The sequence below is a fragment of the Homalodisca vitripennis genome, chromosome 2 (assembly GCF_021130785.1).
Source record: "Homalodisca vitripennis isolate AUS2020 chromosome 2, UT_GWSS_2.1, whole genome shotgun sequence".
Classification (NCBI taxonomy): Eukaryota; Metazoa; Arthropoda; class Insecta; order Hemiptera; family Cicadellidae; genus Homalodisca; species Homalodisca vitripennis.
In genome coordinates this window covers 234,683,552-234,709,069 of record NC_060208.1, presented here as the reverse complement: position 1 = coordinate 234,709,069, position 25,518 = coordinate 234,683,552, and the positions used below count along the sequence as shown (strand labels likewise).

Below are 25,518 nucleotides of genomic sequence, written 5' to 3'. Positions count from 1 at the left end.
TTCGTTGATATGTGTTTTAAACTTTTATAACAGTTTGTGTAGCCCTCGAAGATGGATTTTCTAAATACAAGAAAAATATAAAACAATGTTATGGACATTCCACGATTAATTACAGATATTTAGAGATTAAATACAGATAATTATAATGATTATGAATGTAAATTAGTATTTAAACGTAATTTAGGTACATATTTACCCATAATTTCAAACCGTGGAAAATTTGTAAAAAGATAGCAAACTATTGAAATATAAAAATCATTTAATAGAGCTTATGTATGTTTATTACGCGTGGAATAAATAAACATAACACATCGGTTTCATTAATGATTTTTAGGTGTTAAAATTATCCGCCAAAAGATAATTACAACAAGCTGCATCGAGTATTTTGGATACATTGCCAATAGTTTAGAAGGCTAGAAAAGTTTCGGAAAATGGTACAAACAATAACAACAACGGAGAAGGTAAACAACGGACTCAATAAAAAGGAATATGAAAGGTTTGAGGTGTTCTATTCACATATTTTGGTGTCGGCTTTAGAGCCCAGCAGCTTGCAGATAAGAAAATCCCTGAGGAACAGACAGCTCTCCTTTAGTATATTCTCCAGCCTTTCTTTATATTTCGCTGTATCCTACATTACTGAATAAAACTCCGTCGTGTTATGTTTTGTCACCGCTTGGATATAAGGTAACCGTGTTACATCAATACAATCCTGAACTGGATCATTCATATCCAATTCCAATTACAAAATACGATAAAACTTATTTAAACATGGATAGTCTAAAAATGAATATAACACCTGGGAAACTATTGGTGTGGTAACTACAAACTTCATGCACATTATCCGTTCCCCATGACTGTTTCTATTAAACATAAACGTAAATGTGAACCGTGTTTAAATTATTGAAACGTTACAGAACATTTTCAAAGTTAGAAAATTGTTTATTTGCCCACTGATACTAAAATTATTTTAATTCATTAACACAAAGGAGTATTTTAATGGGGTTTAATATCTGATTAATACTTATGATTCAACAAAGTATCACACATTGGTTCTAGACATATTTGCTTCTTATCATCATTTGTGATACTAGTAAGAAGTTCGAAGGGACGTAATCAAATTACAGGTGTGTTAACCAAGTGACTGGTGATTCAGCTTTGAATTTCCATCACGTTGCTCACGAAACAAACTGTTTTGCAATGCAATTTTAATTCTCTTTATTTGCTCTATAACAATAGAAACAATAAAATATTGGAATTGACCAGGTGTTTCTGATTCGATCGAACCATGGAGATAAGCATTCGTTTCATTTGACTTTGTGGTTGTTTATTACAAACGGTTTGCTCTCCATTTTTGTCTTCGTCCCACCATCATTGCGCTTTCTAATGGGAACTGATGAATATCATGAAAACTCAATCACTCATGTAGCATTAAATTTAGCATAAAAGTGATATTTTTCACCAAGAAACAGTTTCACTATCTGACTTCAAAGCTATGCCCCAGTGACCGTCATGCTTTTTGGATACTCGCGAAATCTAGAAGAAAAGCATTAAGTAAATTATACAGGTTGTTAACAAAGTCGCGCACGGGCTTGGGATAGCTCCGAACGATTAAAGGTAAACCAAAAAAACTTGATGCATCATTACGGCGTCTATAAATGAAATTTTTGAAGTAACTACAACTTTTTTCCATGTCTAGGGGATGGAACTTTGAATGATAGTTCGTTCACGTTACCCCGATATTAAAAAATTCTGTAATTTCAGAAATTACGAAGTTATATACAATGACCATTTGCTCTGATCCACTAACCGTTAGACATAACTGAAATAGAAAATAGTAAAATAAATCAGTACGGTCCGCAACTGTGTGACTCGGCGTAGCTCAAATATACTTTTTTAGGATCTTCGTGACCAAGATAATTGAAGTTTTAATTGACATTCATAATGTTACCTCAAAGGTGGTAATTAAGAGAGAACTACGGACTATGAATTTCGAGTTCTGGCACACTGAAACTCAAACCCTACCATCGATTCAGATATGGGTCCTGATATAATATGGATATATCTTTCAATTTCCAGCTATACTGTGGGCACATGCGTTCTTTATTCAGATATTACTTAGTTTAATTACTGAAAACTTTATTTCATTGTTTTAAATGTAAAAAGCTCAATAAAAACTGAAATAAAGAAATATTTATGTTCCAATGTTTAGATAAAGATTAGGAAAATTTCTTGGATTTAAGTACATACATTAGGATGCAGAGACGTAAGTGCATTAAAATATGCATATACATACCTTATAGAGCACTCTTCCTATATCTTATTGTAATATATTGTTAAAACACTCGCTTATGTTCTAACATACCTGTAGATGACCTTAACAATTGTTTATAAGTAGATAGGCTTTCAATATCAAACGTATATGTTTGCACAATTTGAAACAGTGTGAAAAATAATGTATATGCAATTAAATAAAATGTATTTATAATGGAAAATTTTGAATAATTTTTAAGTAGGAAAAATTAGTCGTGAGTCCACACTGAGCAACTTGTGTTCTCTTAATAGAAAATAATAGTTGATTCAGATGTAAAGAATTAATTCCTTTTTATGTCGTTAGACCACCAGTTTTGCTTGTAAGTTATAACCCCCATTTTGATCTCATTAAAATTGTTCTGTGAGATTGCAATCAGGTCATACCTAATAAGATGCGAGCAGAACTAAATGTTTAAGTGATGCTAAATTGGTATTTGCTATACTGATGCATATCCATTCAGAAAATGTATCAATTTTATATTTATAAAATTATAATAAGTCTATAAAAATCTCCTTTATTTAAAAAAATAAAACGGCAAATAATTATTAAAACCTAAGAGGTGGGAAGGTACCCCCTCCTCATGGAAGTGTCACAAATGATGAGTTGGGGCCCAAGGGGATACAAGGGTTGCTCCCTCTACTTTTATCAGCACATAAATAGTTTATATATGTGCTATATAAGATATTAACTATAGTATTGTGCAGCTTAAAAACTCGATTGAGCTGAATAGAGAGTATTTTTATTGTTCTATATCTAAAAATAGTATATAAATGATCTTTAAAAATACAATATTATGAAAAAATGTAACAAAATAAATCTTAAACCGTGAAAAGTCGTCTATGTACACTTGATAGCCAAAAAATTACCTCCTAATTAACAATGCCGCAAGTTAACTGATGTAATATTAACTGTGAACTAGTTAACTGAAAATTGTAACTGATGTAATACTTGAGATACAATAATACTTGGATAATGTAATACTTGGATAATTTTTTAACATTATTAAACTATTTAGTTTATGCAAAACGTCAATGTTTACTCATAAAATAAGTCCATATTTAAAAGGTTTTTAGATCCTATGAACGGCTTAAAATTTTCAGCTATCATCCAGGAAGAAATTGTGAAAACTATTTATGAAGTTTGCAAGAAGTTCTAATATTAGTTTATCAATAAAATATATTACGATATCACTTACATTTATGACCACCATGTAGGTGTTATTATTTTGACCCGAAAGTAACACAAAACTTTGATTATTTTAATGTATGTACGATATCATCCGGTCGGCTAACAATCCTCATATGAGTTGGTGAAACATTTTAATTAGAAAGTTGCGGGGAGGTTTAATTCAAGCACATTCCAGGGGAATTATTAAAACTCTGAGTCCACCCGGGCCACTACATATTCAGTAAGAACAGTTAGATAAGCTGTATTCATTTGCATGCTTGAAAATAAAACAGTTTAGTAAAAATTGTGCTTTCGTAATTTCTTTTCTGTTGTTTAGGTGCAGAATGAAAAATTCTTTATGGAATCCATTAAATCTTTGATGAATCATCAGAGAGGTGTAATGTCCAGCAGAGCTGATGTACTGTGATGTGAATTTTTTATAAATAATTTACAATTAAAAAAGGTGACGCGCACCAAAGGGTTATAAACTACCAGAGTTAGTATACGACTTTATAGAAGGAGCGCTGTAATTACTTCTGGGTTGACGTGCCTGATCTACATTCTCAAGTTGTAGCCCCAGAAAGGATCCGGAAGATCCAGGATCCAGAAGGCTTAGTAACCTTTAGTAAATGAAGAAAAACACTTTTTTGTGTTTATCTATATTTCTACTTAACTTATCCTCTTTAATAGGCTAAGTGATGAGAACTGTGTAAATATTTGAATTCCACTGCATAATAGAGTTTACGTAAACAGTATGCCATGTTGAAACGTGAATTTATTGCAATTGTTTGAGATAATCCTTACATGTTTTTTTAACAGGTTTTAGGTTTTTTAATAATACACTGTCTGGATAATTTTACAATGAACAAAACAAGTTTATTTATATCACAAGGTATGGACTTTTTAGAAAATTAACACTCTGAACTTATCCAAGTCCTTTGCTCCCACGAATAAGATAGTGTTATTTTTAGTATATTTACTATGGATAGTGAAAGTAATAGTTTTTGTCTTAGAACATTAAAAATAAAAAATAACTTGCTGTAAAAGTTCATATTTAAGAATTTAGTTTCAAATATGTTAAAAATAAAAAAGGATAGAATGAAAATAGAATAGATTTTATTTATAAAATAATCAACAAAACCTATTTCTTGATGGCGCTGTAGACGAAGTACATGCCATCGTGATGAAGTAATACATGCCATCTTGATGAAGTAATACAGGGCATCACGTTAAAAAAGCGGCATTCCAGGTAACCTTTACTGTTAACGTTTGTGGCTCCGGTGGTAGAAATTCTTCACTTATATACATCAAGACACGTAATTTTTTGGTTCCAAATGAGAAAGTTTACTTGTAATAAAATAAATAAAAATAAGTACTAATAAAAAAGTGATAAAATACGTTTGTGTTATACAAAAAACAAACTAAAGCAAGCATTATTTTGCTTACAAACGTTTCATAACTAATTTACAGTTAGTATACAAATGTTACTAATTCAACATGTTCAAAACTTATGGAATATTGTTTACAGTCAATGTTTCAAACATGAAACGAGTTTATTTTTTTTCTATTTTTTTATATGTGCAGGTAAATCAGTAAAAATATACGGCCCCAAAATTACTTCTTTAAAAAGTAAATTATCAACTTTTACATAATACTGTAGACGTTTTTCAGTCGAACTCAGACACACTTAATCATTTGCAGTTTAGCCAATTAAAATATCACTCATTCAGTCGCATTAATTTGATCAACGACTTTTACTCTTTAAGTATTATAATTGAATTTATTGAATTGAATTATATTTATTCATATATCTGTAAGTGTCAATCAGTTGAAAAAATTATATTTACAGTGAAAATGTGTCATACAAGTATTAATGTGTTTTATACCGTAATATAAATTTCTGAAGAAAACTATTATGGTATGCTTGGATAATAAACTAGTTTAATTTCTATTAATAGTCCAAAAATGAAACATTTAATGTTAGATGCAAGAAAGAAGCTACGAAACTTATAAAGCAGTCCATTTACTTGAGGAGCACGGCTCCACCAAGTTTTCGAGCGAGATTTATTATTGGTGAACTTCTAGTCTCTATCGTTTTCTGCTTAAAGTGTATCTGGAGACTGTCTTTACAAAGCGAGCGATCCTTACTTTTTCTTGTAGTTTCCTAGAGAACAAGGCTACAAAGTTTTCCGGTCCTAGAGATAGATTGGTAAATTTTATTATTTTAATTGTATAGAATCGATTTCATTGATACTTGATGGATGAGACATAATAATCAATAACAGTGATACTCAACATAAAACTGCCTGAGTGACAATTTAATATTCAAATAATGTAATTTTCCATATTGCTCAATACGTTTCTTAATAAATAGTGGAAAAATCGTATATGAGATAAATTATAGGCTACTCATACTATTTTTTAGTTTAATTCATGCGAAAGTCGTATACAACATTGCAATCGCTTCTTCCATACTTAGGGAATTAAAGAAAAGAGCGAATTAATTAGTGAATTGTTACCAGTGGCTAGCCATGAAATCTATACGGGAATAGAATGAAATTTAAAATACAGAAGTGATTTTATCGAGCTTTTAAACGATTTTCATATTATTGCTGCTTATCTCCAGGAATCCTGATTATCCCGAGACGAATCTGTGATGTGAGTGGTAGATGTTGAAATTTAAAATTTTCCATACGTATTGTAATGTATCCTTGGGCATCCCTAATAAGAGTCAAATGACCTCTGAACCTGCAGTATACTGATACCTTGAAAATATAGAAAGTAAATTATTTTTTGAGGGTTATTTTTGACGATTGAAGGATTGTGAAAGAAACAGGATTTTTCTGGGGATTTGCCATAGTGTAGTGACACAAAAAGAGCAGTAACACATGTACCCGAATGTTACTTTATATTTACTTGTAATCTCCATTCTCCTGTAGAAGGTAAGTCAGCAATCCAAAGCTTCTCACGAAATCCAACCGGCTCTCTAATTTGTATTTGAAATGTGTGATTGTGAAGCTTGAAGACTCTTGGAAATCCTTTGTTCGAGCAGCCACCCCAAAAAAATAGTTTATATGAAAAATGTTAATGAAATAGCACAAATGTGGCCATTTTAAAAAGCTCAAATGAACACAAACTTGACATTAACGTGTTCATCCCAGGTAAGTCTTCTGTCGAGGTCTAATAGGGCATCATCCGCCATGACAGCGAGCTTAAGCCCGCATGTCTGTAGTGTCCAATATATATTGACTGAGATTTCACCAGAAAGAGCGGGATGCAAGAATTGAGCTATGTGAATGATTGGATTCCCAAATCAATTCTCAATTATCCTCTACCGCAGAGAGTGTGTCACAGTAATCAATTACCAAAGTCACCATTTATAATGGGTACAAGTATGAAACAATTTTAATAAAACATGTAAAGCTACAATTATATTACAAAATATGTAATTTTCATTGAATGGCACAGTTTCCTCTGATATATAGACCGTTTGCTACGTTGATCTTCCGGTATTGGTTCAAGGTTTCGAGCAGCTCTTTTTCCCAACAGTTCAACTAGTATCAAATAAAATAATTCTACTGTGGTCTGTCAAAATCTAATGAACTGAAGATTATCGAAGGATGTTAGTCTAACTACAGCTACTCCTTTTTCGTTTATGGCAACCAAACAAACAAAGAATCCTCCCAAGGCCTGTGATTTGTTTAGTGGTTTCGGGTCCGTACAGAGAATCGATTTTTTGTTTGAAGTTTGTTTTTGATGATGGAAGGATTGTCAAAGAGCATGAATTTACCGGACATTTGCCATCCTGAAAGGAAATTCCTGTTTCTTTCACAAAAACAAAGTCTGGTTGCATAGTCTGAACTTTCTTTTAAATAATGTATGTATATTTTAAACAATGACAATATGCAATGATTACCGTATAATAGTAATTGTGTCTCGAGTATAAACTTTCATACCAACCTATGTAGAAAATGAAATAGTCGCAAATCATGAATATTGTCATACATGCCGCCACGTATTTTCCTCACAGGCCCGAATGCTAATGTAGCAGATTGATATTCAGGTCGTAATATTCAGTACAAGACTCACTCAGCTTTCACACCCACACATGAACATTTAAACCAAGAGTTTCTTTGCATTTAAAAGAAGCTCCTATCAATATCATATTTTTTCAATAGAATAATAGCCTATTAATGCCTCTGAATGTAGTAAGGATACACTTCCGTATTGTATAGGGTGGTAAAAATTCACGTGATGTCCAGTAGCGTTCCACTTTTTGTTACTCGAGGTTTCTTAATGTTCTTGATAAATGGTTTTCACGGTGCGATTATATTTCATCCTTAGATGATACTTTGTAACTATTATTAAATAAATAACAGCATAAAACTCAGATAAAGATTGTGATGTATATTTTAGCTTTAGCGACAAAACTTCTTCCAAGGCGCCAGCTGATGTTACTATTGTTGCACATATTTAATAAAGAAGATATTAAATTAGGAACATATTTGACTAAGACCTTACTCTATTAGGCTCTATTTTTGTTAAGATTATCTTGATAAATTTATATCTGGTACAAAATATAATAAACTCATAATTTTTCATTGCTTTCAACGTGGATCAAAATCAGTTTGCAACGCTGAACTTAATTTCATGAAGAGCAATGAAGCGTCATCTCACAGTACTGCAAAACATTCACACATCGAATTCTACCGTTGCCGACGTCGCTCCAGGACGTTCGATTTCGGTCATCCAAAATCGGTTGTTATGTTAGAAAAACATCGATGTTCCGCTTGAACTGATAGATTATGTGACACGTGCTGATATTCTGTGGTTGGGCATTGGTATGCCATACATCAACCACAATCGACTGGTCTTTCAAGACGATCTATATCCAAAGAATTAGTGGCTAAAAATTCTTTGTTCTTGAAAGAAGCTCATCGTGGCAAAAGGTTTCCTGTTTCTTCGTCTTAACTGTACACTACTGTTTATTTACTAGAAATCTTATGAAATTTTTAGAAAAAGTAAAAAGCAAGTATTTTTTATCACAACAATTCGGAACAGTCACACATTGGCTTAAAAAATAGAATTTTTGATAGGTTAAACCATAGAATATAATGCGTATCAGTGGATACATAGTGATGTATATCCTTGTTTGGCAGCTGATGCTTTGTTTGTTCCGAACACAAAGATAAGAGGAAGACTACGTGGCTACCGACTTTTGACACCCACATTAGTTCTATCGAATACAAAGTGTACTGAATTTCATTTAGAATACTAGAAAAAAAAAAATAAAATCAATTCCGTTCATATGTATTTGTATTGTTCATGCTACTCTGGAACATCTGTAATACATATTGGGAAATATATTATCTTGTACCAATATATGTATAGCGAACAATACATTGTGTGTGATCTTATCGTCTTTACCACTGATTCTAAGATGGGAAATACACATGTATATTTTTGTGTGTTTGCTATGGTTAATTGGATCATTTGGATACAGATGTATAATAAAAACCCCTCCCTTCTATATAAAGGTGTTCTTTAAATGTGATTAATATTTCTACTTCAACAAAATAAACTTTCTGCCACAATCTTATTCTTTTGACACAGAAGGAACAAAAATTGTGTTATTAATTATTTTATCTATATATCAAGTTCCCCAGGAGGGTTAATTTCTGGTTCTTATCTTCCAATTGAACATGCACCGGGTACTGAATAATCCAAAGTGTCACTTAAATCTGGGAAGTCCTATGGATGCCCAGGACCAGCACACTGACCACTATGTCGAGATATCGGTATATACGGTTGATCGTAGGTCAGTTTACTGCGGAGTATAGCTGCTACAGTCAGTAGAACTCCCTCAATGTTAAAGACTGATTCTAGCCTAAACATGATGGATTCCTTGCCCACTTTGGCTGGAAGTGGTTGGGGGAAGGGTTATCTGCCCTTCTTACAAATTCATCACGTTATAACCCCGTGACATTACATTATCTCAGTCCCAGATATACATCATGCCGTCCGTGGTAGTTGCTCTGAGGTGGCCTCACGTCTAAGTTATGTCAAAACACAGTTTTAACAAGTTTTATAATTATTCTAAAATTACATCTAGTACTTGTTCCGTGTAGTAGTCATATATATACTAAAGTGGAGATTCAAAGTTTATCGATTTCCGGGGAATATAACTGTATATGTTATATCCCGAACAGGGAATACAATAGTTAAAGTAATTCGGGTTTTATTAAGCTGTATCTAGTATAATTAATTAAGAGAACACATAGTAAAAACAGAGCATCTTTTGAAAGAAAAAATCGGGTAAAGCATTAAAATGTGTACAACGCAAGTTGATTGAAATTAACCCTCAATACCTACAAATAAAAAATGTTTATTTGTATTATAATCATATAATAATACCAAAACTATGTAATAAACTGAAAAGCAATGCATTGTAGATGCTATATTTTTATTAGATAGTCTTCTTACTAATTTAAAATAAACAGTTCAATATTATCTTAAAATATTATTTAATCGTCTTTCTTTAAAAAACTCTTCCAAAAGGACAAGATAAAAAGTTTTATTAACGTCAAAATCTCATGGTGTGACATTCACAATCATCAAACTCGATGTTTTAAATATTCAAATGAGTCTTCTGACAGGATTTCAAGTAGATACTGTCAGCAACAAGTGAAATTGCCTGCCCCCTAACAGGCTAATTTTGTAGCAATACAAAAGTCTTGGTATGAAAATATCGATTGTTATTTTTTTATTTGCTCTCCTATAGCGACCAAATAAGTAATAAGTGAATAATGCACTATTTTGAAACTGTGTTCCCATTTTTTATACTAATAGCGATTGGATACTTGAACACCAAGAAGTTATAAAGTGATTGTGTATATTCTGTACCAAACATTTACTTTATCGATATTTGAGTTTTAATCTCATCCTATAAATGTTCTATTGTATGATCATCTTGGTTCAGCATTTATAAATGATGATGAAAAATTTCAATATTACCTCGTCAGTATTCCGATGTCAAAAAATGCAATAACTTATTTATTTTACATAACTATTTGCATAAAATAATTGCACAAAAACAACACAGTCGATAAAAAAGAACGTGAAAGAAGGTTTGAAGTGTTCTATTCACATATTTTGGTGGCGGCTTTAGACCCCAGCAGCTTGCAGATAAGAAAATCCCCAAGGAGCAGACAGCTCTCCTTTAGTATATTCTCCAGCCTTTCTCTACATTTCGTTGCATTCTACATTGCTGGATATAAATGCAACGTAACTCTCGAAAACTCTTCCAACGCATCGAATCATAAAAATGAACCATTCATATTTTATTTTACGGTTTATAGGGTGTGATTTAGAGTATTAAAAAGTATAGGTACTCATTCTAATGGTTCGTATCAACTGTAATTTTTGTAGTAGAGAGCATAATTATAAATTCTTTTGTTTTATAGTAGTAATTTACAAAAATAAACTGTTATAAATATGGCTTTAGAAAATTCAAAGAGTATAATAAATATTGTAAACTGATTTAGGGCATAACATTGCAAGCCTGGCCATTTGAATGTATTATTTATTAATAATGTAAGGAGATAGTTATAGTAATAGTTTTCTTGTCACCACCATTGAAGTCCGTAAGCCCAACAAACATTGCTTGCTAACAATCAGTCAAATCCCATGGAGTGACATACAAGACCATCGAACTAGATGTTTCTGTAGCAAAAATTAAGTTTAATGAAAAATTAGTTAGTTCTTTCTACGGACATCCATACAATACATAAATGGCATTTTACCATTACCTCAAGTAATAGGAATCAACCAACTATTACATGCATAACAAAATAACATTGCATATATTTAAAAACTGTAAGTTCTAGTTCTAATATGAATTTTTAAATTAAATTAACCAATATAACGGAATATTGAAAGACGTGAGCGAACATAATACAAGAAGTAGAGCAATCACAAACAGAAAGAAGGGCGGGTTGCCCTATTACTGTTTTTACTTTAATAGGATTAGAGTTCTTCCTTGGACCAACATAAACCTGAGTACCAAGTTTAAAGTCTCTAAGACTTTTCTATAAATCGTTATCACACATATGGATAGGTGGAGGAACGGGCGGACTATACCACAATCTTATGTATACTCGTATGTCTGGCTTTTCATATACGTTCCATATCCTTTTTATTTTTTCATATATATGGAATCTAGCTGTAAAACGAGAATTTTTTTAAGTTCCTGGAAATATTAATATATCCCGGAAATATACAATGTTCTTTCTAAGTTCAGTTTAGTTTATTCACCCAATACAATAAGTATCTTCATTAAAGCTAATGCTTTAACACAAGGAGTGCATTACCAATAAATACGTTTGCAATGTATTATTCTCGGATACACATTAATCGTTGGTTCCAGATTATTTATGTCTCAAACGTTCTACAGAATGTTATATTTACACATTGCCACTGTTTGCCTGATATTCTCTCACTCACTCCGAATTCCTATAGTTGACTAACCTGAATACTCATTCAGGCAAACTAGTACTATAAGAAGTTTCCATTTTAGTCAATTTGGTCGTATATAAAAGCGTTCTTACTGTTCAGATCTAATGTTTTCTAATGTAAATTTTCTATTACTACATCTATATTTTTCATACAATGTTTTTCAGTAAGGTAGAAAATTCAGTATTTAATTTAAATTACAAGCCATTGACATTAAAAGATTATCTTATGATTTTAGTTTTTTAGCATTGACACACTAAAATTGAAGTTTGGAATGTCTTATTTATGAGACAAATTAAACCCTTTGTCCCCATGTTAGAGGTGGAGTCTCAGGTGTGCGGCCAGGAGCTAACTAGTGTGTCCTCTAAATAGTTTTTGATCTCAAGGTTACAATGAGTGTTTGAATCTCATGGGCGAGTGTACTTTAATTGTTACATTTTTTAAGAGTTAAAGTTAATAAAAAACATTTTTAACTCAAATAAGTGGTCTAACTTTTACAAAACGTTTACGTAATGGTTGACTTCCTAATTTTATATATGAAACCTCAACATTAGTTAACGGTTGAGGTTAATAAGAATGTCTCTCCATGATATTTTATGTTATATAATTCTTTATGAAGTGTTTTTAGGATGAGCAGTCGTCGACAAACTTTGACGTTTTCACTAGCTTTCTTCTCATAATGTGTCTACGTTCTTCAAATTTCACATTTATTGATCTTTTTGTCTCTAATATTAATTCCTATCAGAAGAATATTTATATTTTAGTCACAGTTTTTTTAATCAAGCGTAACATGTAAATGTTGTATGCAACACTTTAGCACTTCTGATGTGTTTCTGGTTCTAAATGCGGATGTAATGTCGTATCTTCTGCCTATTCTTCTAATTTTCTATGATAATCCGGGCTCTTAATGGATTGACAGCTCGTACATTTTTCATCTTTTAAAATCAAGCATTGTTTTCTATAATTTCTTTTCTAATTTATTATTACAGGCTGAGGGTATCCATTATGTACAGGTCCAAATCTACTATTACAATTTAGGCCATCTTTGAATGAGCACAAGTTATTTGCCTTGTGAAACAATAAGTATACACATTCTTCTTTAAGAGATCTTTTGATGGTTTTATTGAAAATTTAGATTATAACCCGTACTGATGATCATGTAAACTGGTAACCTCGAAGTTTTCACCCAAAGTTGACCACGAATCCACCTAAACAACCTAAAAATAATTAGTTTTAAGCCGAGACATAGTAAAATTAATAAACTGCTTTACTAAAAGAAACAAAAAACTAAGAAGTCAATTAATTTTATTATTTACTTTAAAATATATAAATAATAATATTTACAAGAACTTCTCGGCTTGATAACTATTACTATACGCAAAAGTAATACTTATGGACATGTCTCGTAGAAATTTGATTTCGTAGCTCAGACAGGCCAATTTGTCTAGCAGATATCACCACACTTACAGCGGAAGTGTGAGTCTATCTCAACCGTGTAAATAAGTCGTTACAAGTATGTAAAACTTCAACAGTGTCTCTGATGTCGGAAAGAGTTCGTTTTGATCTTCTTCGTCACCGACTTTTTTTAGACCTGTCCAGACGGATGTGGACACCAAATTACAGGATATATGTGGCAGTGTCAGATTTCAGACGCTACACTTAGCGGAACGTGACATTAAACTAAACTAAATATTCGCATTGAATCCGCCCTTCGCACTGAAGCTATGTTATCGTGCAGTTAAGGATTTCGACAAAGTTTAAAGAATCGGAGTAGATTCTTTCCAACGAATTTGCACCACTGGGGAACATTTATTCACTGCCTATTTCAACCTATGTCCGGTTGACCAAATAAAAACCGGTCAAGTGAAGCTGAGGGCTATAGACGAACATGTGAAATATGTAATAAAAGAAGTATCTGACAAATTAAATACGCTTGAAAAGAACTCAGAACTTCTTCCTGGACATACAATTTGGATCAGTTTTGAGGTTTTAGAGAGAAAACATCCATGTTGGGTGTCCTGAGTTATTGAAACCATATAGATGATACCAATTTCATCAAAATTTGGCATAATAGTGTTTATAAATTGATGTGAAATAAATAATTGTTTACAAATTTAAGGTTTTATAAAAAAAATCCAAAATGATAAATAAAATGGCTCTAATTTAGAAATTTAATTTTTTATTTTCAGACATAGACAATACAAATTTCTTGGACTTGCCGTTTGTAATGTGTATGTGTGGATGATTTGAGAGAGTGAGGAGAGTGGTGAGAGGAAGTAGAGAGGGGCGAGGCTACACGGGAAAACCAATGTATGCATTGTAATGCACAAAATAATTGCCAGACTGACTAATAGTCCTCATATGAGTTCGCGAAACATTTTAATTAGAAAGTTGCGGGAAGCTTTAATTCAAGGAGATTCCATTTCAATTATTTAAACTAACTGTGCTCTCGGGTCACTGTACAGTATATTCTGTTCGGATTGAACCGAGTATATTTGATCATTTCACGTACTCGCTAATGAAACACTTTTGGTCAATAAAACAGCTACATACATTTCAATTATTTAAACTAACTGTGCTCTCGGGTTACTGTTACAGTATATTCTGTTCGGATTGAACCGAGTATATTTGATCATTTCACGTGCTCTGTAATGAAACACTTTGGTCAATAAAACAGCTACATACATTTCAATTATTTAAACTAACTGTGCTCTCGGGTCACTGTACAGTATATTCTGTTCGGATTGAACCGAGTATATTTGATCATTTCACGTACTCGCTAATGAAAACACTTTGGTCAATAAAACAGCTACAGACATTTCAATTATTTAAAAACTAAACTGTGCTCTCGGGTTACTGTACAGTATATTCTGTTCGGATTGAAACCGAGTATATTTGATCATTTCACGTGCTCTGTAATGAAACACTTTGGTCAATAAAACAGCTACATACATTTCAATTATTTAAACTAACTGTGCTCTCGGGTCACTGTACAGTATATTCTGTTCGGATTGAACCGAGTATGTTTGATCATTTCACGTGCTCGCTAATGAAACACTTTGGTCAATAAAAACAGCTACATACATTTCAATTATTTAAACTAACTGTGCTCTCGGGTCACTGTACAGTATATTTCTGTTCGGATTGAAACCGAGTATGTTTGATCATTTCACGTGCTCGCTAATGAAACACTTTGGTCATATAAAAACAGCTACAGCCATTTCAATTATTTAAACTAACTGTGCTCTCGGGTCACTGTACAGTATATTCTGTTCGGATTGAACCGAGTATGTTTGATCATTTCACGTGCTCGCTAATGAAACACTTTGGTCAATAAAACAGCTACATACATTTCAATTATTTTAAACTAACTGTGCTCTCGGGTCACTGTACAGTATATTCTGTTCGGATTGAACCGAGTATGTTTGATCATTTCACGTGCTCGCTAATGAAACACTTTGGTCAATAAAACAGCTACATACATTTCAATTATTTAAAACTAACTGTGCTCTCGGGTCACTGTACAGTATATTCTGTTCGGATTGAACCGAGTATGTTTGATCATTTCACGTGCTCGCTAATGAAACACTTTGGTCAATAAAACAGCTACAGCCATTTCAATTATTTAAACTAACTGTGCTCTCGGGTCACTGTACAGTATATTCTGTTCTGATTGAACCGAGTATGGTTTGATCATTTCACGTGCTCGCTAATGAAACCACTTTGGTCAATAAAACAGCTACAGCCATTTCAATTATTTAAACTAAACTGTGCTCTCGGGTTACTGTACAGTATATTCTGTTCGGATTGAACCGAGTTATATTTGATTCATTTCACGTGCTCTGTAATGAAACACTTTGGTCAATTAAAACAGCTACATACATTTCAATTATTTAAACTAAACTGTGCTCTCGGGTTACTGTACAGTATATTCTGTTCGGATTGAACCGAGTATATTTGATCATTTCACGTGCTCTGTAATGAAACACTTTGGTCAATAAAACAGCTACATACATTTCAATTATTTAAAACTAACTGTGCTCTCGGGTCACTGTACAGTATATTCTGTTCGGATTGAACCGAGTATATTTGATCATTTCACGTACTCGCTAATGAAACACTTTGGTCAATAAAACAGCTACAGACATTTCAATTATTTAAACTAACTGTGCTCTCGGGTTACTGTACAGTATATTCTGTTCGGATTGAAACCGAGTATATTTGATCATTTCACGTGCTCTGTAATGAAACACTTTGGTCAATAAAAACAGCTACATACATTTCAATTATTTAAAACTAAACTGTGCTCTCGGGTCACTGTACAGTATATTCTGTTCGGATTGAACCGAGTATGTTTGATCATTTCACGTGCTCGCTAATGAAACACTTTGGTCAATAAAACAGCTACATACATTTCAATTATTTAAACTAACTGTGCTCTCGGGTCACTGTACAGTATATTCTGTTCGGATTGAACCGAGTATGTTTGATCATTTCACGTGCTCGCTAATGAAACACTTTGGTCAATTAAAACAGCTACAGCCATTTCAATTATTTAAAACTAACTGTGCTCTCGGGTCACTGTACAGTATATTCTGTTCTGATTGAACCGAGTATGTTTGATCATTTCACGTGCTCGCTAATGAAAACACTTTGGTCAATAAAACAGCTACAGCCATTTCAATTATTTAAACTAACTGTGCTCTCGGGTCACTGTACAGTATATTTCTGTTCGGATTGAACCGAGTATGTTTGATCATTTCACGTGCTCGCTAATGAAACACTTTGGTCAATATAAAACAGCTACATACATTTTCAATTATTTAAACTAACTGTGCTCTCGGGTCACTGTACAGTATATTCTGTTCGGATTGAACCGAGTATGTTTGATCATTTCACGTGCTCGCTAATGAAACACTTTGGTCAATAAAAACAGCTACAGCCATTTCAATTATTTAAACTAACTGTGCTCTCGGGTCACTGTACAGTATATTCTGTTCTGATTGAACCGAGTATGTTTGATCATTTCACGTGCTCGCTAATTGAAACACTTTGGTCAATAAAACAGCTACAGCCATTTCAATTATTTTAAACTAACTGTGCTCTCGGGTCACTGTACAGTATATTCTGTTCGGATTGAACGGAGTATGTTTGATCATTTCACGTGCTCGCTTAATGAAACACTTTGGTCAACAAAACAGCTACAGACATTTCAATTATTTAAACTAACTGTGCTCTCGTGTCACTGTACAGTATATTCTGTTCGGATTGAACCGAGTATGTTTGTTCATTTCACGTGCTCGCTAATGAAACACTTTGGTCAACAAAACAGCTACCTCAGTGTTTCGGTTTATGTAAATAGTTCCTTTTTTTTTAATATTCGCGAAGTTTTGTATGCTTCTTTAACGGACATTCTGAAACTTTCGAGAATGTTCTAAATAAACTTGGAATGAAGAGTATTTTATCAACTCAATAGAGAAATTTCCTCCAAGAAAGAAATCGATCTTTAGACACGCTTATTTCATTGGGGTTTAAAATGGTATACAATAAGAGGGGCTAATAATTACATAGAGATAATTATTATTTACGAGTATTTTTATCAACTCAATAGAGAAATTTCCTCCAAGAAAGAAATCGATCTTTAGACACGCTTATTTCATTGGGGTTAAAATGATATGCCATAAGAGAGGCTAATAATACATAGAGATAATTATTATTTACGAGTGTTTTATTAGCTTGACACACTTAAAAGCAACTGTGAAACTCGAACATAAATGTTAAATTAGTGTCAGCCAATCATGTGAACTTTTGACTAGATATGTCGTTTGTCAGTCTCATTGACTCTTTGGCTGACGGTAATATTAGGATCACAATCGCTTAATATTTTTCTGATGCAATACAAATCTAACTAATCTGTCGTCTTCGAACCACTAAAAAATGTAATTATGTTAAATTGCACTTTGTATGTACCAAGGGAGAGTGCTAAGGGTAAACGTGAAAATTGTTTCGTATGAAAGTGAACCAATATATGGCATATTACATATGTAAACAGTTCAAAAATTAATTTTTTATTAGTATTATCATTTACAAGTTTCAGAACTAAAATCCCGTCGTCAAGACGGTTTGTACATCTGTCGATAATGGGACTTTCGTTCCGAAAAATGTAATGTAACAAAAACTAATTTTTCGATTTTTCGACTAGGTAATGTACCAAATGTCTGCCTTTAATTTAAGTCTTGTGTTTATTACTAACATTTATTATATGAGACAAAAATACTATATACCCTATAGCAACTTTTATAGATTTTTTACGGTCTTTGTGCAATTGCGATCTATAATCTATGGTAAAATTTCATATAACAAATTACAATGTATGATGGTAATAAAATAACTGTAATTATTATCTAAACACATTGGTACAACGATCAAAGACCAATTAATAAAGACCAATTGAAGTTAGAAAACTTTATTTTGAAATCAAAAAACTTCAAAAAGATACTTAATCAATACAATAATTGCACAATACGCTATACAAGAAACAATCAAGCCTAAAAAACGGAAGCAACCACTCGTTTGGTTGTAATCGAGGGGTAGACGGATATACGAAATGGCAGAAATATTTAAAAGATACGTCATACCTTGCTCAATAAATTTCTAATCCATAATTCAGCACCGTGAATTTGTTTAAACAATGATGCTTTGAAGAATTCACGCTGCAATCAGTTATAGTACCTATTTAGAGAGTCTCATTTTTTATCTTAGCCGAGCTTTTCATAAATTCTCATAAACTCTGTAATTTTTGTACAGAAGCATAGCAAACTGGTTCTGCAGTTTGTATCTTCCAATATCCAATGTGGAGCATTCCGAATTCAGCTTAATAAAATTGATTTTATTGTTCCCGAGAATTTATCTTTGGAATTTTATCATTAATAACGCTCATTGTTGACTTTAAAACATTTTTAAGTAATCTGACTCTACTCACAACCACAAAATAATTCAATAATTAATACATAAGATTGCTGATGACTCTAGTATTCTCTTCAAGCACAACTCGATAAATATTCTCCTCGTTATATTAACTGATTTTCATGGAATACTTTATTCCATAACAAGTCTAAATCTAAAATCATAATACTATAGGATAACATTTTTCTTTACTTTTATAAAGATTTTAAACTGAATAATGACAATCCCAGTGTTGTTTTGTAATGTAATTTTTAAGAACTAATAACAGGATAAAATGAATCGAGATATTCGTATAGACTATCTCTAAAAAACGATCTATTCAATTCTTTAGATATCCGTCTTGTGTTTGTCCACTAGAAGCTATATTGCATGAAAACTATATAATTGGAAAATAAATGTTGACATTTGATTGATTTTTTATTTGTTGCAGGCTAAATACAGCTGTTCACCGGACTCCCTCTGAAAAGTAAGTCGAATATATTTTACTTAATTTTACTTGATTGCGTAAAATATAACACAGTACTTATGAATAAACTGTAAATTAAATTCCAAATAAAATACTATATTAAAGTGATGTGAAACTATGATATGAATTTACAATTACCTCAGTTACAATAAATAATATTAAAATTAAATATAAAATACACAGTATAAATATGTGAGTTAAATATACTTGAAGTAATATAAAAATCAATTTGTTTATTTTCTACTGATGTTTAAGGAAAGTCAAGAGAGACAAAGAAAATGAACGAATAAACACCTAATAGAGTCTCAATTACCAGACAGTCTCGAAATAGAAAACTATAGAGAACTTGTAAAGTTTGACCGATAATAAATCTGGCTGGAAAACTTAGGAGAGCTGCGCTTCCCAAATAAATGGTTCCGCTACTAGACTTGAAGAGCATTTTCTGCGTTGGGTATTAGGAAACTTTCCTGTATCCTCCGACATGTTTGATAAAACTTAGTATATTATTTAACAAATATGACGTTACCTTAAGAACAACTTTTCATATTTATATAATTAAATATTGATAAAACTCCGCTTAACTTGAGATATATTTGATAAATATCAGTGTGCAATTATTTAACAATGAACTAACTTTAAAAACATGTTATTTATTAATTTTCTAATAACGTAGCCTACATTTGTAGTATTTATATAATTATCTCATACTTAGAATATTTTAGTAATTAATAAATAGGATAACCGAAGTAGGAAATGAGTTTTAACTAGCTATTTAATGTAACGGTTAGAATTCAACGATACTTGCGAAGTTATAGTTGAAAATCTTTATATCTGTACATTAGAGTTCATAAAATTCAATAATATTTCAAATTTGTATATCCTATTTAAAACATGAAGAGGGAAATGTGATATGTGTTTTAAGAGTAGTTGGTGTTATTTTTAAATTAGTCAATAGTCAATAGTCAATAGTCAATTTTTTATTGCGGAGACAAAATACATTTGTATAGCAAACGTCAAATTGTATTTAACATAGGATATTGAAATATTAATATATGTAACGTTAATAATATTTGTCTCACAAATCCCCGTTACATCTCACACAGCAATCTTAGGCTAAAAATGTATTTATTATCAATAATTAAATCTTCCACTAATTCTCCTCCAATTTATTATTAAAAAATACAGTAGATAATTATGGTCAATTGAATTCAAACAACTGAATGTTGTATAGAAGAATTCATTTTCGTTAAATATTATAAAGGTTTTCATTTAGAGTGTTGATTTAACTCAGAAATGTCTTGTTTAAAGCGTCTTTAAAGAGAAAAGGTCTTGAAATTATGTGATAAGTACGAACAATAAACCTTTGTTGGTATATGAACCGACGACTATTTCTGCTTATAACGAATTGATTTAATAGCGAAGCTTGGAACCTCAACTTCCAGCCAGCTACACTATCATATTCTTTGCTAAGGTTTTAAGATTCATAGTTTTGAAAAAGAATCGTGGATTAAGGATCTAGACCTTTGAGACCTTCGATCGTTGGGAGCCATCGGCCTACTAGAGCCTCTGGTGTCTGGTAGCTTGGCTTCTAAAAGCACCTGCCCTCCATACGTTTCTGACGTCTGAAAGCTCACGAGATGTAAAAGGAACCAGCAGGAGATCTTTCAAGGCTTCTGGACTTTGAGTTTCCGGCCTCTTGAACCTCAAAGCAATTAAGAGCTCTCAACCTCACGAAGCATCTTCACTGAGAAATATACTGTCTATGGCAGCTCTTTGCTTATGGACGTTCATAATGTCTAGAAGCTAATTGCTAACTATATTTAAAAGACTATCTTAAGGTCTATAGCTTTTAAAGTTCCAGGTCATTTATGGTCTTTAGAAATCGTAAATTTCTCGCTCTACGATGCTTTTGACTTCCATGGAGTTCGCCTCAAGGAATTCCAAACCTATTTAGACGTTTAAAAAGTTCTGGATTTCTTTAGCGTACTATATATATTTACAAGCCCAGCGTAGTTTTGAACTCAGTGAGCGGACACTCTAATTTACATCAAAAGGATTTGTTTTAGTTTTAAAGACTACTGCTCTATAGAACCTTCCTGAAATATATTTGTAAGTGGTAGATTTACAATGATTTGATCTATGGTTTAATTAAATGCACTCACAAGTTCTTGTAAAATAGTTAGTACGACTCTTCATTATGTTTCCCATGGTTTGATAATTTTATACCTAATTAAGGTTTTCACTTAGCTGTAAGATAGAGGATAATAACAACTTAGAATGGAGGATAGAATTCCGAAACCGTATTTAAAGTGAAACACGATTGCAGAAAAACTGCTGTTATAAGTATGCGTGAGGTTATTGGCGTTTGAATTAAAAAAATTGCTATGATACAGAAAACATATAGAAATTGGTCTTTGAAAAATATATCATGTTTAAGAAGTTGCAGCGAGTAAAAATAATAAATGTATCCTATCTCCAATAAGAATTATATCCCATTTTACTTGTATGCCATTTATTCTTTACATTAATTACAAAATGTTATATATTGCAATATAGTATGAATATATAATACTAGCCAATGGTATTGGGAGATTAAAGTTTAAAATAAAATGAAATAAACGATTACAACGGTTTTATCTCACATTGTATTTAATAACAGTTTAGTGGTTTTTTATGTTCAACTTCAAGTTCACACCATTGTAGATTTATAGTTTTATTGTTTATAATGCTATGATTTTATATTTTGTGTAGCTGTATAGGATGTAAAACAATCGAGCAAAATAGAATGATACTCTACTTACTCATAAGTATGGTATAGCGAAGTATCTTAGTTTGAATATCCATGATTTGAACTAGCGGGTTTGTTGAGACATCAAGTAACTTAGATTTTCAAATATATTCTTTTCAATATAAAGCAATTTTCGGTTAAAAGTTCAAAAATATTATATAAAAAAAAATATCAAAACTCAGTTAAATTAAAAATATAGCTAATAATAGAGTGCCGATGGACGAGTGGTCTATATAAAGAATCTGAGTTAGAGATAGACCAGGTTTAAATTCTGTTTACGATTGTGGCACTTATTATCAGTATTACCGACATTTTGCTAATATCAACGCTTCCCATTATTGTTTTATAAGATCCTCATACAGTCCCACACAGTGGGCAATGAGATTAAGCAGAAAAAGTGCCTCAGCATCTCGTTAAGTAGTGTTCTATTCCACTCACCAGGTCCAACTTACTGGCAAAAGGATATTGTATTGAGAGGAAATAGTGCAATTCAGTTTCAAAATAAATATGGTTCGTATTAATGTTTAGTAAAAGTATGGCCGTACAATATTTGAATGAACCTGTTACATTTTGAAAAACATGCCCGTGTAAAACATCACGTGTATCAAATTTTACTTCTTGATTTTTTCTAGTTGGATGTTGTGTTCATAGATTGTTTACGATATTAAACGTTCCGGTTATGGCATCAGACTTTATTTAATCGTATAAAGTTTATAGTAAAGAAATAGAATAAAAGTCTCTGATTCTAGTAAACCATTCAATTCGTTTTATACGTGTCCCAGCAGTGGGAATAACAGTGCTGTTGTGATTGATATGCGGAACACAGATACAGCGGCATATCGCGCGGTTTAAAAATGTGACGTATTGCCTGAACCGAACCATTCCCCTTGAACACGACATATTGCCGCTACCTGATACATGACGTAGTGTGATACTGGCACAGTAATGAATTTCGATGCCAGAATTCTGTAACTATAATTTACTTGTGATTGCAAACACAGTTTTGTAATACTTATGTGGACATTTTAAATTTCTTGTGAACGCTCATTCGTTCGTGAATTTTGAAATTGAATAAAGTAACTTTTTAAATGATGAAAAAACAAACACGGATTATTTTTATTTAAGAAGTATATACAGTTCGTGGAATCCCTCATTTAATTTTCACTACGTTAAAATAAAAATAAATGTCCTCTGGGTAGTGTTAACAGTGCTATGGATGAATAATTATAATTGCATCCAAAAATGGTACATTTCAAATAAAAAGTGAAATTTTAAAATGTAAACCCCGTTAACTAAAAATTTTAATCCATGACATTTTCCGGAATCTTGAAATTTTGACCTCTTGCACTTCCGGTCTCTGTAACGTTGTGTTCGCCATTGCAACTTTCTGCCATTTGGAATATTCCTTAAACCTTTATGCTAATCACAAAATAAATAAGGTAATAAAACATAACTTAATCAAGAACAGATGCTAACGATGTGTGATGTTATTTACGAATTTAGGAGTCTTACAATGATGGATTTCTGTGATAGAGATTCTTATCAACAAGTTCTTGCAGTATACGTCAATGAGCATTGAAGTTATATATTTTAATTTTTGTTTGGTTTTTGTATAAATTGATTATGTATCTGCCACATTGTGCAAGGAAACCAAATTCAAATACCTTACATGTACAGATTTTCAATTTAGATCATTAATTTATATCCAGAATAAATTAATTGGTTTGCCTCGTTATTCATGAGGCGTTAATAATCTCCATGAAACTTTCAGTACATTCGGTTGAGAATTTATGTGTCAAAGTAAAACAGACAAACAAAGGCACACTCGCATTAAAAATATTACTAGGATATCTTTACCAGGTTTCAGAAAGCGAGCAGAATTTGCCAACAGATTTCGGTTGGAATATTTTTTACGTCATAATGTAAATAAAGTTAAAACACATTCTGTAAAGTACATGGTTATCAAGTAATACATGTTTATGCGTGGTTCTTCAAAAGCGTTCAGTTAAATGGGAATCTAAGTTTTAGAATTTATTCAGACGAACGTTTCTGCCAATTGTAAGTGTGCAATAACACTCAACGACTTAGAAAATTGTTTCTGCGCAGGTGATTTATGGTTATTTTTAAAGTATTAAAAATTGAAGAGTACAGCAAAAGTTTCTGAATAACTTTGGTGCTTTTGCGACAATCGATTTTTCGATCATAAGGTTTCGAGATGTGGCTCATGCAAATCTATAAGAAATAAACTACCGTAATTTAGACTCCAACCAAATCTGAAAACAGTACTTGCAAGTACAACAATCTAATATAAGTTATCTAGATCTAAATAAAACAATACATTTGTGAAATAAAAGAAATATATTTCATTTTTGATATTGCTCATTACAGACCAAACCTGAAAATTTTTAACGGCAGTTGCATACATTAATACCTTTAACAATGCCTTTCTACACTGCAACTGGTATAATTCATAAATGGTTATATTGAAAACCGACACAATTATATTAATTATTGTGGTATATATGAACGTGTTTGTGAGCCATATTCATTCACTAAATTTTCAGTATGGTGGCTATATACATGTATATATATGTATGTGTGTGTGTATGATATATGTGTGTGTGTTGTGTGTGTGTGTGTGTGTGTGTGTGTGTGTGTGTGTGTTGTTTACATATGCGTTGAACAGCTACATAATATTTATTTCTTGGTTATTATCTGACATATAAAATTATAGAGTACTCTACATTTGTAGACATCACTCACATTTACATAACTATTTCATATTTTGTAAAATTTAAGAACGGGATTTAAAATTTTTTATGATAATTATAAAAAGCTGTTTTAGAAACACCATGGACAACTGTTGCTATTCATTTCTTTTGTGTCACGATGATTTATAATAGGATAAAACTGTATGATTATTTTCCACGAAGCAAACAATTACATCAGCGTGTAACACTAGCAGAATACAGTCGTCAGCGGAATACCGAGGCCAGGCCACTAAATGGTAGGCCGGGCTGTTCGGCCATTTGGAGATACGCGCGCTCAACACTCAGCTAACGTTACACTATTAACATTCCCACTCTAACAGCATTATTACATCTGGTGCTACATTTCTTGGTTTTCTCTTTCTCTTACACGTTAGATTGACAACGTTGGGTTCTGTGTATATTCCAATAACGAATCTACGTGCAATGTACCAAATTTGTTGAAATTTGTTAAATTTGTTTGGCATTAGTATAATTCGTACGAATGAGCATACCTTAGTAGCCCATTCACAGTTGGTATAAAGCTTGCAATTACCAAGTG

General features: G+C 32.1%; 1 long non-coding RNA gene across 1 annotated transcript in view; it reads left to right on the top strand.

Annotated features, from left to right (window-relative positions):
• Positions 1-25,518, top strand: part of LOC124355512 — a 204,206-nt gene that overhangs the window by 38,063 nt on the left and 140,625 nt on the right. Inside the window, exon 2 of the long non-coding RNA XR_006921770.1 lies at positions 19,386-19,421. This is a non-coding gene — a long non-coding RNA (uncharacterized LOC124355512). The remainder of the gene's footprint in view (positions 1-19,385; positions 19,422-25,518) is intronic.